This window comes from Somniosus microcephalus, chromosome 17 (genome assembly GCF_052327205.1).
Source record: "Somniosus microcephalus isolate GS21.2 chromosome 17, FLI_Smic_1.0, whole genome shotgun sequence".
NCBI classification, from domain to species: Eukaryota; Metazoa; Chordata; class Chondrichthyes; order Squaliformes; family Somniosidae; genus Somniosus; species Somniosus microcephalus.
In genome coordinates, this window is record NC_141003.1 from 69,944,780 (window position 1) to 69,957,213 (window position 12,434).

Below are 12,434 nucleotides of genomic sequence, written 5' to 3' on the forward strand. Positions count from 1 at the left end.
ATAATAGCAATCACTGCACATTACTACACTGCTGCAAAATCAGTGCAGAGTACCTCCTTCATTGAGTAATCAGTGCAGAGTCCTCCTTCATTGAGTAATCAGTGCAGAGTACTCCTTCATTGAGTAATCACGGCAGAGTACTCCTTCATTGAGTAATCACGGCAGAGTACTCCTTCATTGAGTAATCACGGCAGAGTACTCCTTCATTGAGTAATCTCTGCAGAGTACTCCTTCACTGAGTAATCAGTGTAGAGTACTCCTTCATTGAGTAATCAGTGCAGAGTACTCCTTCATTGAGTAATCACGGCAGAGTACTCCTTCATTGAGTAATCACGGCAGAGTACTCCTTCACTGAGTAATCAGTGCAGAGTACTCCTTCACTGAGTAATCAGTGCAGAGTACTCCTTCATTGAGTAATCAGTGCAAAGTACTCCTTCATTGAGTAATCAGTGCAGAGTACTCCTTCATTGAGTAATCTCTACTCAATGAAAGGGTACTCTGCAGAGATTACTCAATGAAGGAGTACTCTGCACTGATTACTCAATGAAAGGGTACTCTGCAATCAGTGCAGAGTACTCCTTCATTGAGTAATCTCTGCAGAGTACTCCTTCATTGAGTAATCTCTGCAGAGTACTCCTTCATTGAGTAATCTCTGCAGAGTACTCCTTCATTGAGTGATCATTGCAGAGTACTCCTTCATTGAGTAATCAGTGCAGAGTACTCCTTCATTGAGTAATCAGTGCAGAGTACTCCTTCATTGAGTAATCAGTGCAGAGTACTCCTTCATTGAGTAATCAGTGCAGAGTACCCTTTCATTGAGTAATCTCTGCAGAGTACTCCTTCATTGAGTGATCATTGCAGAGTACTCCTTCATTGAGTGATCATTGCAGAGTACTCCTTCATTGAGTAATCAGTGCAGAGTACTCCTTCATTGAGTAATCAGTGCAGAGTACTCCTTCATTGAGTAATCAGTGCAGAGTACTCCTTCATTGAGTAATCACTGCAGAGTACCCTTTCACTGATGGGCACCAGCATATAGTAGTAGAAAAGAGGAATAAAGTGCATAAAAGAGTGAGTGTGTTGGATAATACTAGAGAAGATAGTACTAGAGGTGGTAGTAGTACTATATTAGATAGGAGTAGACTAAGAAAGACTACGAAAAATTCAAAAATGTGTTTAGAATGCATGTACGTAAATGCACAAAGTGTGGTGAATAAGGTTGGTGAGCTACAAGCACAATTAGCCATATGGCAATATGATGTTGTGGCAGTAACAGAAACATGGCTTAAAAATGGTGAGGACTGGACACTTAATATTCAAGGGTACAAGGCGTTCAAAAAAGATAGGGAAGGAAAAAAGGGAGGTGGAGTAGCAGTGCTGATTACGGAAGACATTGTAGTGTTGGAAAGGGAGGATGTTCTTGAGGACAAGGACAGAATCCATTTTGTTAGAGTTGAGGAGCAAAAGGGGTACGATCACGCTATTGGGGGTATTCTATAGGCCTCCAGGGAGGTAGAGGAGCAAATCTGCAGGGAAATCGCAGAGATATGCAAGAGCTATAGAGTGGTGATATTGGGGGACTTTAATTACCCAAATATCGATTGGGATAATGCTAGGGTAAAGGGAAAAGAGGGGGAGGAATTTCTGAAATGTGTTCAAGAGAATTTCCTTGACCAATATGTTCTTGGCACAACTAGGAAGGAGGCATTGCTGGATCTGGTGCTGGGGAATGAGGTGGGCCAGGTCGACCAAGTGTCTGTGGGAGAACACTTGGGTACGAGTGATCATCGGATCATAAGATTTAGATTAGCAATGGAGAGGAGCAAGGAGCAATCTAGAGTGGAATTTCTAAACTGGAATAGGGCTAACTTCAATGGGATGCAAAAGGATCCAGCCAGAGTAAAATGGAACCAAAGACTGACAGGAAAAACTAACGGAAAAATGGGTGATCTTTAAGGAGGAGATGTTCCAAGTACAGACTAGGTGCATTCCAACAAGAGGGAAGGGTAAGGGAACCAAAGCAAAGGCTCCTTGGATGATGAGGGAGATAGAGAAGATGATGAAACAAAAGAAGAGGGTGTATGATGCATGTCAGGTGAATTCTTCAAGGGAGAACCAGACCAAATACAGTAAGTTGAGAGGGGAAGTGAAGATGAAAATAAGATTGGCAAAGAGAGAATATGAGAGTAGAATGGCGGTTTACATAAAAGGGAACCCAAAAATCTTCTACCGGCATGTAAACAGTAAGCGGTTAGTAAGAGGCGGGGTGGGGCCTATTGGGGACAAAGAAGGTGATGTATGCTTAGAGGCGCAGGGCAAGGCTAGAATACTCGATGAGTACTTTGTATCGGTGTTTACTAAGGAGGTAGATGCTGACAAAATATCAGTAGAAGTGGAAAAGGTAGAAGCAATGGAAGGGGTGAAAATTGATAGACAGGATGTACTAGAAAGGCTGGGTAGGTATGCTTAGAGTGGACAAGTTGCCTGGTCCAGATGGCTTGCATCCCAGGTTGCTAAGGGAATTGGGGGAGGAGATAGCGGAAGGGCTTGCCATAATTTTCCAATCTTCCCTAGATGCAGGGGAGGTGCCTGAGGATTGGAAAGTGGCAAATGTGACACCATTGTTCAAGAAAGGGTGTAAGGTCAATCCTCATAACTACAGGCCAGTCAGTTTAACATCAGTGGTGGGTAAAGTTTTAGAAACAATAATCAAGGAAAGAATTAACAGGCACTTGGAGAGGTTTAAGCTAATTAAGGAGAGCCAACACAGATTTGTAAAAGGCAGATCATGTTTGACTAATCTAATTGAATTTCTTGATGAACTAACAGAGAGGATTGATGAAGGGAATGCAATGGATGTTGTCTACATGGATTTTAGGAAGGTGCTTGACAAAGTACCACATAGAAGGCTGGTTCACAAAATTGAGGCTCATGGAATAGGTGGGTCAGTGGCAGCTTGGATAAGGAATAGGGTTAAGGACAGAAAACAGCGAGTTGTGGTAAATGGCTGTTTTTCAGACTGGAGGATGGTAGACAGTGGTGTTCCCCAAGGGTCAGTGCTGGGGCCACTGCTTTTTTATATATATATATATATATAAATGACCTGGATATTGGAATACAGAGTAGAATTTCTAAATTTGCCAATGACACCAAACTTGGGGATGTGGCAAACAGTGATGATGATAACAATTGACTGCAACAGGACATAGAAAGGCTAGCAGACTGGGCAGACAAGTGGCAGATGGAATTTAATGGAGAAGTGTGAGGTGATGCATTTTGGCAGAAGGAACAGGGAGAGGCAATATACACTTAATGGCACAGTTTTAAAGAGAGTGCAGGGACAGAGGGACCTGGGAGTTAATGTGCATAGTGTTAGATCCGTGATTCTTTAAATAGGATGTTTCCCCAAGAACTACACGGAGACTGTAACTTAACAATCAACAGGTGTTTACTGGAGTAGAGTGGTCTCAAGACTGAAGTACAGAAGCCTGCTCTGGCTTTATATACAGGTGTGGTCACTGCCGGTACTACTGTATACAGGAGCTGTAAAACAGCTCTCTCTTAAAGGTACATACACAACAATTCCTCCCCTTTTAGATCAACAGTACCCATAACATTCAAATAACAATTAACACTTTAACATGCACATTAAACAGAAATAGTCCATTTATAAATTCAGTCTTTGGGGCGGCTTCCTGATCCTTTCTGGATAGCGCCTTTCCTGAGGTTCTTGTTCTTGGTGCGGAGGCGATTCTGGCCCCTTTCCATCGGTTCCCACTGCTACTGTTTCTGAGGTAGATGCTGCCAGTATGTTGGGTTCATTCCCAGGTACGCGAGACATGGGGTTGACTTGTTCCTGTGACGCTAAGATCTGGTCGACGGGGCATCTCACAATGTTCTCCTCGACATCCACTGTGTACATTAATGGCCCCTGCCGTGTGCATATCGTTCCAGGTTGCCATTTCTCTGTTCGGTAATCACGGGCCAAGACTGGTTGTCCTACATTAAAGCTCTTTGTCGGCTTCTCATTGATGTGCTGGAATTGTTTATCCTCGACATTTCTTCGCACATTTGGTCTGAGCAAATCCAGGCGAGATCTCAACCTTCGGTTAAAGAACATCATGGCCGGGGTCTGGTTGGTGATTGTATGTGTCGCATTTCTGTAGGCTAACAGGAAATTGTCCACCTTATGCTGCAGTGGAATGTCGTCATCGCACATGGCCCTTACTGCTTTTTTAAAGGTTTGTACAAACCTCTCAGCCAATCCATTGGTGGCTGGATGATACGGAGCGGAGGTGTAATGCCTTACCCCATTTCTTTTCATAAATCTTCGAAACTCTTCGGACACAAACTGTCGTCCGTTATCAGAGCAAATCTGCTCTGGCAAGCCGTTCCTGGCAAAGATGGTCCGTAGGACTGCAATAGTTTTCTCCGTGGTGGTGGAGGACATTTGGATCACCTCAGGCCATTTCGAGTGCGCATCCACAGCTATTAAAAACATTGAGTCCATGAATGGACCAGCAAAGTCAATATGCACCCATTGCCATGGAGAGGAGGGCCACTCCCAAGGGTGTAGAGGGGCATGTGGTGGTGCATTTTGGACCTTCTGGCATCCTGAGCAGCTCTTAGTTAGGTCCTCGATTTGTTGATCAATCCCCGGCCACCACACATAAGCCCTAGCAAGGCTTTTCATTTTCATCCCTCCCAGATGACCTTCGTGAAGCTCATTTAGCACTCTCTCCCTTAACTTGGGTGGAATTACCACTCAGGATCTACACATCACTGTCCCCTGGCATACTGACAGCTGTTCTCTTCTGAATGAGAATGCTGGCAACAGTGGGTCGCCATGTGTTGGCCATCCCCTCACCGTCAAATCATATACCCGAGACAGTGTCGGATCATTGCGGGTCTCCTTCTCTATATCCGCGTTAGTTACTGGCAATCGTTCAATTATTGACGAATAAAATATCTCGATAGGGTCCACTGCTGGTGCTTCCTCCACAGTAGGCAGTGGCAAGCGTGATAGTCCATCAGCATTTCCGTGCTGTTTCGTGCCTTTATATTCTATTTCATATTGGTTCGCCCCTAGAAAAAGGGACCATCTTTGTAACCGTTGTGCAGTCATTACCGGAACGTCCTTCTTTGGATTAAAGATGGAGACAAGTGGTTGGTGGTCAGTCAGCAAGGTGAACTTCTGTCCATGCAGATAGTGGTTGAATTTTTTTACTCCCCATACTAGGCTGAGGGCCTCCCTGTCAATCTGGGCATAGTTGCGCTCGGCTGAGGTTAGTGACCGAGACGCAAAGGCTACTGGCCTCTCCAACCCGTCTGGGAATTTGTGCGACAACACCGCTCCAATACCATAGGGTGATGCATCACATGCCAACCGGATTGGTAGTGCTGGGTTGAAATGGGCCAACACCTCTTTTGATGTGATCAATTCTTTGCACTTCTGGAAAGCTCGTTTACATTCGTCATTCCACTTCCATAGTACCCCCGTTTGCAGTAGGGTATTCAGTGGGTGTAATACTGTAGACAAATTTGGTAAGAACTTATGGTAGTAGTTCACCAATCCGAGGAACGACCTCAGTTGTGACACATTTTCCGGTGCTGGAGCCTTGACTACTGCCTCAATCTTTTCAGGGGACTTATGTAACCCCTCTTCATCAATAATGTGGCCACAATATGAGATCTGCTTCTGGAAAAACTCGCACTTGTGGCGATTAGCTTGTAGCCCATATTCCTTTAATCTAGCGAGCACCTTCTCCAGGTTGGTGAGGTGTTCACTGTCATTTTCGCCCGTGACCAGGATGTCGTCCAAATAACACTGGGTCCCTGGAATTCCTTGCAGGACTTGATCTATTGCCCTTTGCCAAATAGCCGGAGCCGATGCTACCCCGAAAACCAGTTGGTTGTATTGATAGAGACCTTTATGAGTGTTGATCATGAGGTATTGTTTCGAGGCTTCTTCTACCTCCATTTGCAAATACGCCTGGGCCAGACCAATTTTGGTGAAGCGTTTACCCCCAGATAGCGAGGCGAAAATATCCTCAATTCGTGGAAGCGGATATTGTACCGTGTGAAGGACTGGGTTCACTGTCACCTTGAAATCCCCACAGATGCGGACCTTCTTTGGTTCCCCAGGCATATTACTCAACGACCTCTTCATTACAGGGACGATGGGTGTAGCCCACTCGCTCCAGTCTACTTTGGACAGTACTCCTGAACGTTCCAACCCTTCCAGCTCTGCTTCAATGGCTGGTCGGATCGCATAAGGCACCGGTCTGGCCTTAAAAAACTTTGGACTTGCATTTTCCTCCATTTTTAATCATTGCTGTTATGCCTTTTAGTGTTCAGAGTCCCTCCTGGAACACTTCTTGTGCGTCAGTTAGCATTTTTGAGTTGTCCAGGTGTGGCGTCGTCATCCTTTTTGGCCTCAATCTTCAGTGCCTGTATGGAATGCCAATCTAGTTGTATCTTCCGGATCCATTCACATCCTAGTAGTGGTGGTCCTCCATCTGGCAATACATATAGGTCCATTTTAGGTATTTCCTGGCCTTTGTATATCACTTTCACCCTTATTTTTCCTTTGGGGTAGACTTTTTGCCCCGTGTACGTCTTCAAGACAATCTCTGTAGCTTCCAAGGGTATATGTGGAAATAGCCGCTTGTAGTCCCTTTGGTTTATGACTGTTAGGGCTGATCCAGTGTCCAATTCCATTTTCACTTGGACTCCGTCTATCTTGAGTGTGACCCAGATAGTCTGGTGATCCTCCATTTTGGTTACCTTATGTCGTTTCAGACAACCCAGCTCCTTGCTTCCGGAGTCTGTATCACTTCCCTGTTCGTCTGAACTACTCTCCATCACCTTATGTACCTTTTTGTATTTCTCCTGTGGAGATTTCCTGCTGTTGGTTTTCTTCCCTGACCTGCAGACTCTTGCTATGTGTCCTGTCTTTCCACACTGTCTGCACACTTGGTCCTTGAACCAACAATCCTTCTGACCGTGTGTCGTTCTGTCGCAGCGATAACACTTCCCTGCTCCATATGACATTTCATTGGTGCCGTATTCTTGCGGCCTCTGTTGTATCTCTGCAGCGCCCCGTGTGGCTGCTTCGTGTGATACTGCCATGCTGAAAGCCTTGTCCAGCGTAAGATCCTATTCTGATAGAAGCCGTTTCTGGGTTCCTTCACTTTGAAGCCCACACACAAACTTGTCCCTTAACGTATCTGATAGACCAGCTCCAAACTGGCAGTGTTTCGATAACTTGCGCAGTTCCGTTAAGTACTCAGCATTACTTTCGTCTTCATGCTGGTTCCTTTTGTGGAACTTAAATCTTTCGGCTATCAGCAGTGGTGTGGGGCTTAAGTGGTCCTGTAGGATTTCTACTATGCTTTCGAAATTCTTCTCCACGGGCTTCTCTGGTGTTATCAGGTTTTGCAGTAAGCCATAAGTTTTTGCACCCATGGAATTTAACAAAACCAGTGCTTTCCTAGCATCTGGCACTTCATTCGCCCTGCAGTACACCTCAATGCGTTCCACATATGTCGCCCAATCTTCGACTTCATTGTCGAACGCCATGATACTGCCACTCTTCGCCATCCCTGGGTGTATTTTAACTGTCTAAATGGCGTCTCCCGCGCTCTGCCTTCTTCTCCGCTGGAACAAAATGGCGTCTCCCGCGCTTTCATTCCTTCCCGCGCTCGCCCTTCTTCTCCGCTGCGGCTTCTAAAAATGGCGTCTCCCGCGCTCTCCCTTCTTCTCCGCAGCTCAATGGCGTCTCCCGCGCTCTCCCTTCTGCTCCCCGCGGACGCAGTTCAGCCCTTGAGCCCTGGCTGTGCTCTGCGCGTTCTCCTGTGCGCCTTTCCCGTTGCCGTCGCTTGGTCCTGAACCCGGCTGCTGCTTTACCCTCTCTCTCTCTCTCTGCTCGTTTGTCCTCGACGCCGCTCGGTCGTTTAACCCCCGGCCGCGCCCTGTGCACTTCACCCTCTCTCTTACCCCGTCGACGCTGCTCGGCTTTTCTATGCCGTCGGTCGGCTCCCGCCGCCGCTGTCCGGGAAGGGTGTGCGCTGCACCTGTTGCCAGTCTGTTGCTGGATCGTCGTGGCTGGGGAACCAAGCCCGGCTCTCAACAGCCACTCCTGCAATGTTGACTTGCTGCCGGATGACTGGGTGGTTGCTTGTGGTCGACGCCCGTGCTTCTGGCCTCGACTTTCTTCCACCGTCCTCCCGGAGCGACTCCTCGACGGGAAATGCAGAGTTGCAGGCAGATTCGAATCAACCTCGTCGCCACTGTTAGATCCGTGATTCTTTAAATAGGATGTTTCCCCAAGAACTACACGGAGGCTGTAACTTAACAATCAACAGGTGGTTACTGGAGTAGAGTAGTCTCAAGACTGAAGTACAGAAGCCTGCTCCGGCTTTATATATAGGTGTGGTCACTGCCGGTACTACAGTATACAGGAGCTGTAAAACAGTTCTCTCTTAAAGGTACATACACAACACATAGGTCCCTGAAGGTGGCAGGACATATTGAGAGAGTGGTTAACAAAGCATATGGGATCTTGGGCTTCATAAATAGAGGTATTTGTTATGTTCATTACTAAATAGACATTCTTATTATGAACACAGCTAGCTTTTGCTGGCTACTTTTATTGAGCACATGTGGACTTGTACAGCATCTTGTAGAGGCTTCCATCTTGACTGCTGCCTTGTGGATAGCCTAGCCTCATGGGTAATGTAGTCTTAGTATAATATATAGCTGGGTAGTGTAGTCTTATACATACAGCTATATACAGCTCTACTGCTCCACCTAGTGTCCACCACAGAATGACATGTTATTGATCACTACATCCTCCTTTCTTTGAGGTTTAACAAAATCAATATCAATCAACTTTCAAGAAAACAATAAAGATAATATCAGTAACACTTTTGTTAGTGCTCTATAAACATAAACATTTTCAAAACAGTCAACACATTTTCAAAGCTTTACATAGACTTAATCTTTGAGTACAATCAGGCTCTTTTACTTCATGTGTGGATCTTCTCAACACGGGTAAGTCTGATGTGTCTTCATGAGATTGTTCTGGCGGTGAATGACAAGATGCAGTTGCGGCATTGTCATCAATCTGCTCTTGTATAGATCGAGGTCTCCTTGCGATCTTTGCTTGGAGAGGGTTTCAGTGTTTCCTTCACTCTTCATGCCATAACTCTCAATGTAGTCAATGCACTCTCGAAAAACTGCTGGCAGCTGGATCCCATCATACAGCATAGTCCTCTCAGCAGCCTCGGCTAATGGAACACCAAAGATTGGCCTGAGGGAAGAAGGAGTATCCACCGGAACTGCTTCCTGCTCTGGTGCAGGCTTCTTCTTTTTCTTTTTCTCTTTCCACTGCTTAACAACATCTGCTGCGGTTATATCTTTGGACTTTTTCTCCTTGTGTTTTTTCTCTTTGTGCTTTTCTTTCTTTGGCTTCTCTTTGACCTTAAAGTCTTTTTCTTTCTTCTTGGAGAAACTAGGCTTTTTGAAGACATGGATACCCTTTGGCCTTTTCATCCTTGATGGGCTCTCTGCTTCATCACCTGAGTCATCTGGTCTGCTTATGGCACAGTTTATATGGTAGACTCTTTTGACCAGTTCTAAGTCCTCACAAGCTTTGTCACCCAGTAGTGAATCAAGCCTTTCAGCCACAACAGAAAACATGAGATGATGCACTTTGTCTTTGACTGTCACTTTAAATCTGCATACACCTAAGCTATCTATTTTCTGTCCATTATAGTCCTTCAGTAGTACTGACTTTTGGGCTTTTCTTTCATATTGTTAATGTCACTCATACTGATTAAGTTTGCTTTTGCCCCAGTGTCCAGTTTCAATGTAACTAATGCTCCATTTATCTGCAGTGGGATCATCCATTTGTCCTCTTTTACTGCATTAATTTTATGTTCAGCATTGTCTATTTCTGAGGGCTGCACATTTTCTGTATCTTTTTTGATATCATCACATGACACCATTCCTACAAAAAATGTCTCACTTAAATCAGTGTCCTCAATCACATTAACTCGTTGCCCTTTTGTCGTTTTTACTTTTGAAAAGCATTGTTTGGCAAAGTGATTCTTTCCATTACACTTTGTGCACATTTTTCCAAACGCTGGGCATTGTCTTAACTGGTGTTTGTAACCACAGCGTTTACAATTAAAAATTTCATCCTCCGATTGCTTTTCATTTCTGTTCTGCCCACGTTTCTTCCCCTTGTAGGACACAGCACCGACAGCAGCATTATCACTCATTACATTCGCATCATTGTTGATTTCACTGAAAGTCTTTGCGTGATTTCGAGCTAGCTCGCTGGCTTGGCATATTTTCACCGCATTTTCCAAATTTTGTTCGGTTTCTCTCAACAGACGTTCCCTGACTTTTTTATCATGAATACCAAACACAATCTGGTCACGAATCATGGATGCTTTGAGCTCAGAGAAATTACATGTCTGTGCTTTCAGTTTCAGATCAGTTATAAAGCTATCAAAAGTCTCATTTTGCTGCTGTGTCCGAGAACAGAAGATGTATCTTTCATAGGTCTCATTCTTTTTGGGAGAGCAATGTGCCTCAAATTTTTTTAGCACATCTTCTAATTTTTCTCTGTTCTCCACTGGATTAAATACAAATGTATTAAATACCTCTATCGCCTGTGGGCCTGCAACCGTAAGCAGCAACGCTATCTTCCTTGCGTCTGGCTTCTTACCGAATACGATGGCTGCAATGTAGAGTTCGAATTGCTGTTTAAAAGTCTGCCAGTTGTAGTCGATTTTTCCTGTGAGATTCAAGCGCTCTGGTGGCTTCAAATTCTCCATGTCGCTTTTCACAATTTTCAGCAGATCTTCACCACCCTGGTACCATGTTATGTTCATTAACATAACAGACATTCTTATTATGAACACAGCTAGGTTTTGCTAGCTACTTTTATTGAGCACATGTGGACTTGTACAGCATCTTGTAGAGGCTGCCATCTTGACTGCTGCCTTGTGGGTAGCATAGCCTCATGGGTAATGTAGTCTTAATATAATATATAGCTGGGTAGTGTAGTCTTATACATACAGCTATATACAGCTCTACTGCTCCACCTAGTGTCCACCACAGAATGACATGTTATTGATCACTACAGTATTGAGTACAAAAATAGAGAAGTTATACTGAACCTTTATAAAGCGCTGGTTAGGCCACAACTGGAGTATTGTGTCCAGTTCTGGTCACCACACTTTAGGAAGGATGTGAAGGCCCTTGAGCGGGTGCAGAAATGCCATAGCATACAAGGCTACGGGCCAAATGCTGGAATATGGGATTAGATTAGACAGGGCTTGATGGCCGGCATGGACACGATGGGCCGAAGGGCCTCTATCCGTGCTGTATTACTCTATGACTCTATGACTCTATGAGATGAGATTTATTAGAATGGTTCTGGGGATGGGGGATCTTAGTTACAAGGACAGGTTGGAGAAGCTGGATTTGTTTCCATTAGAGCAAAGGAGGCTGAGGGGTGATTTGATAGAGGTGTACAAGATTATGACGGGTGTGGATAGGCTAGATGGGGAAAGACTGTTCCCACTAGTTGATGGTACAAGGGCACAGGTTTTGGGCAAGAGATACAGGGGGGGATGTGAGGAAAAACTTTTTTACGCAGCGAGTGTAGTCCTGGAATTCGCTGCCGATGGAAGTGGTGGAAGCGGAGACACTCAATGTTTTCAAGGGGAGACTGGATAGGCACTTGAGGGAAATAAACTTGCAGGGCTGCGGGGATAGAGCGGGGGATGGGACTGACTGGATTGCTGCAACCAGAATGTTCTCACTCACACTCTCGCTCTCCAAAGGCTCTGCCCCTCACTGGGATACAGTTACACCCTCTATTGCCTCTCCTTTTTCATGTGTCCGCTTAAATGGTGAGTTCATCGACTATTCCACCACTGAGAACCATGCAAGGAATCTCATTAACTGTGGAGCGGGCTCGTCACACTTGCATTTGGAGAGCGCCTCTCAAACTGCTTCCCATACAGTAGATTGCAGTAATGTGTATGCTGGTGCAGATGATGTTTTGTGCAGAGCAACATCCCAGTGAGAGAAATGTGCAGAGGGTTTCCCTGGCGATCTCCCTGCTCTTAACTTCCTCCTGACAACGGGGGACGGGGTGGGAGGAGATAATTGGACTGGGAGGAGTGTCTCTCGGGAGACGCGCTGTCAACAGTCAGGCATTGAGCCGGGAGGAGAGTTTGCGACTCGGACTCCAGGCAAACCGGGCAGCTGAGAGAAAGGGAGAACCCACCGGCTCCCGACAACATCCCGGCCTCAGGAAGACGGATACAAGGTTTCTGAAACCGAGCAGAGTTTCTGCAGCTTTGCCTTCCCCAGTCGGCCCTGCTCCTGTGCGTGTGTGTGTGTGACTCAGT

The 12,434-nt window shown here is 45.5% G+C and overlaps 1 protein-coding gene across 1 annotated transcript in view; it reads left to right on the forward strand.

The window, feature by feature from the left end:
- The window catches only part of strip2 (striatin interacting protein 2), a 75,150-nt gene that overhangs the window by 60,261 nt on the left and 2,455 nt on the right, over positions 1-12,434 (forward strand). The window lies entirely within an intron of this gene.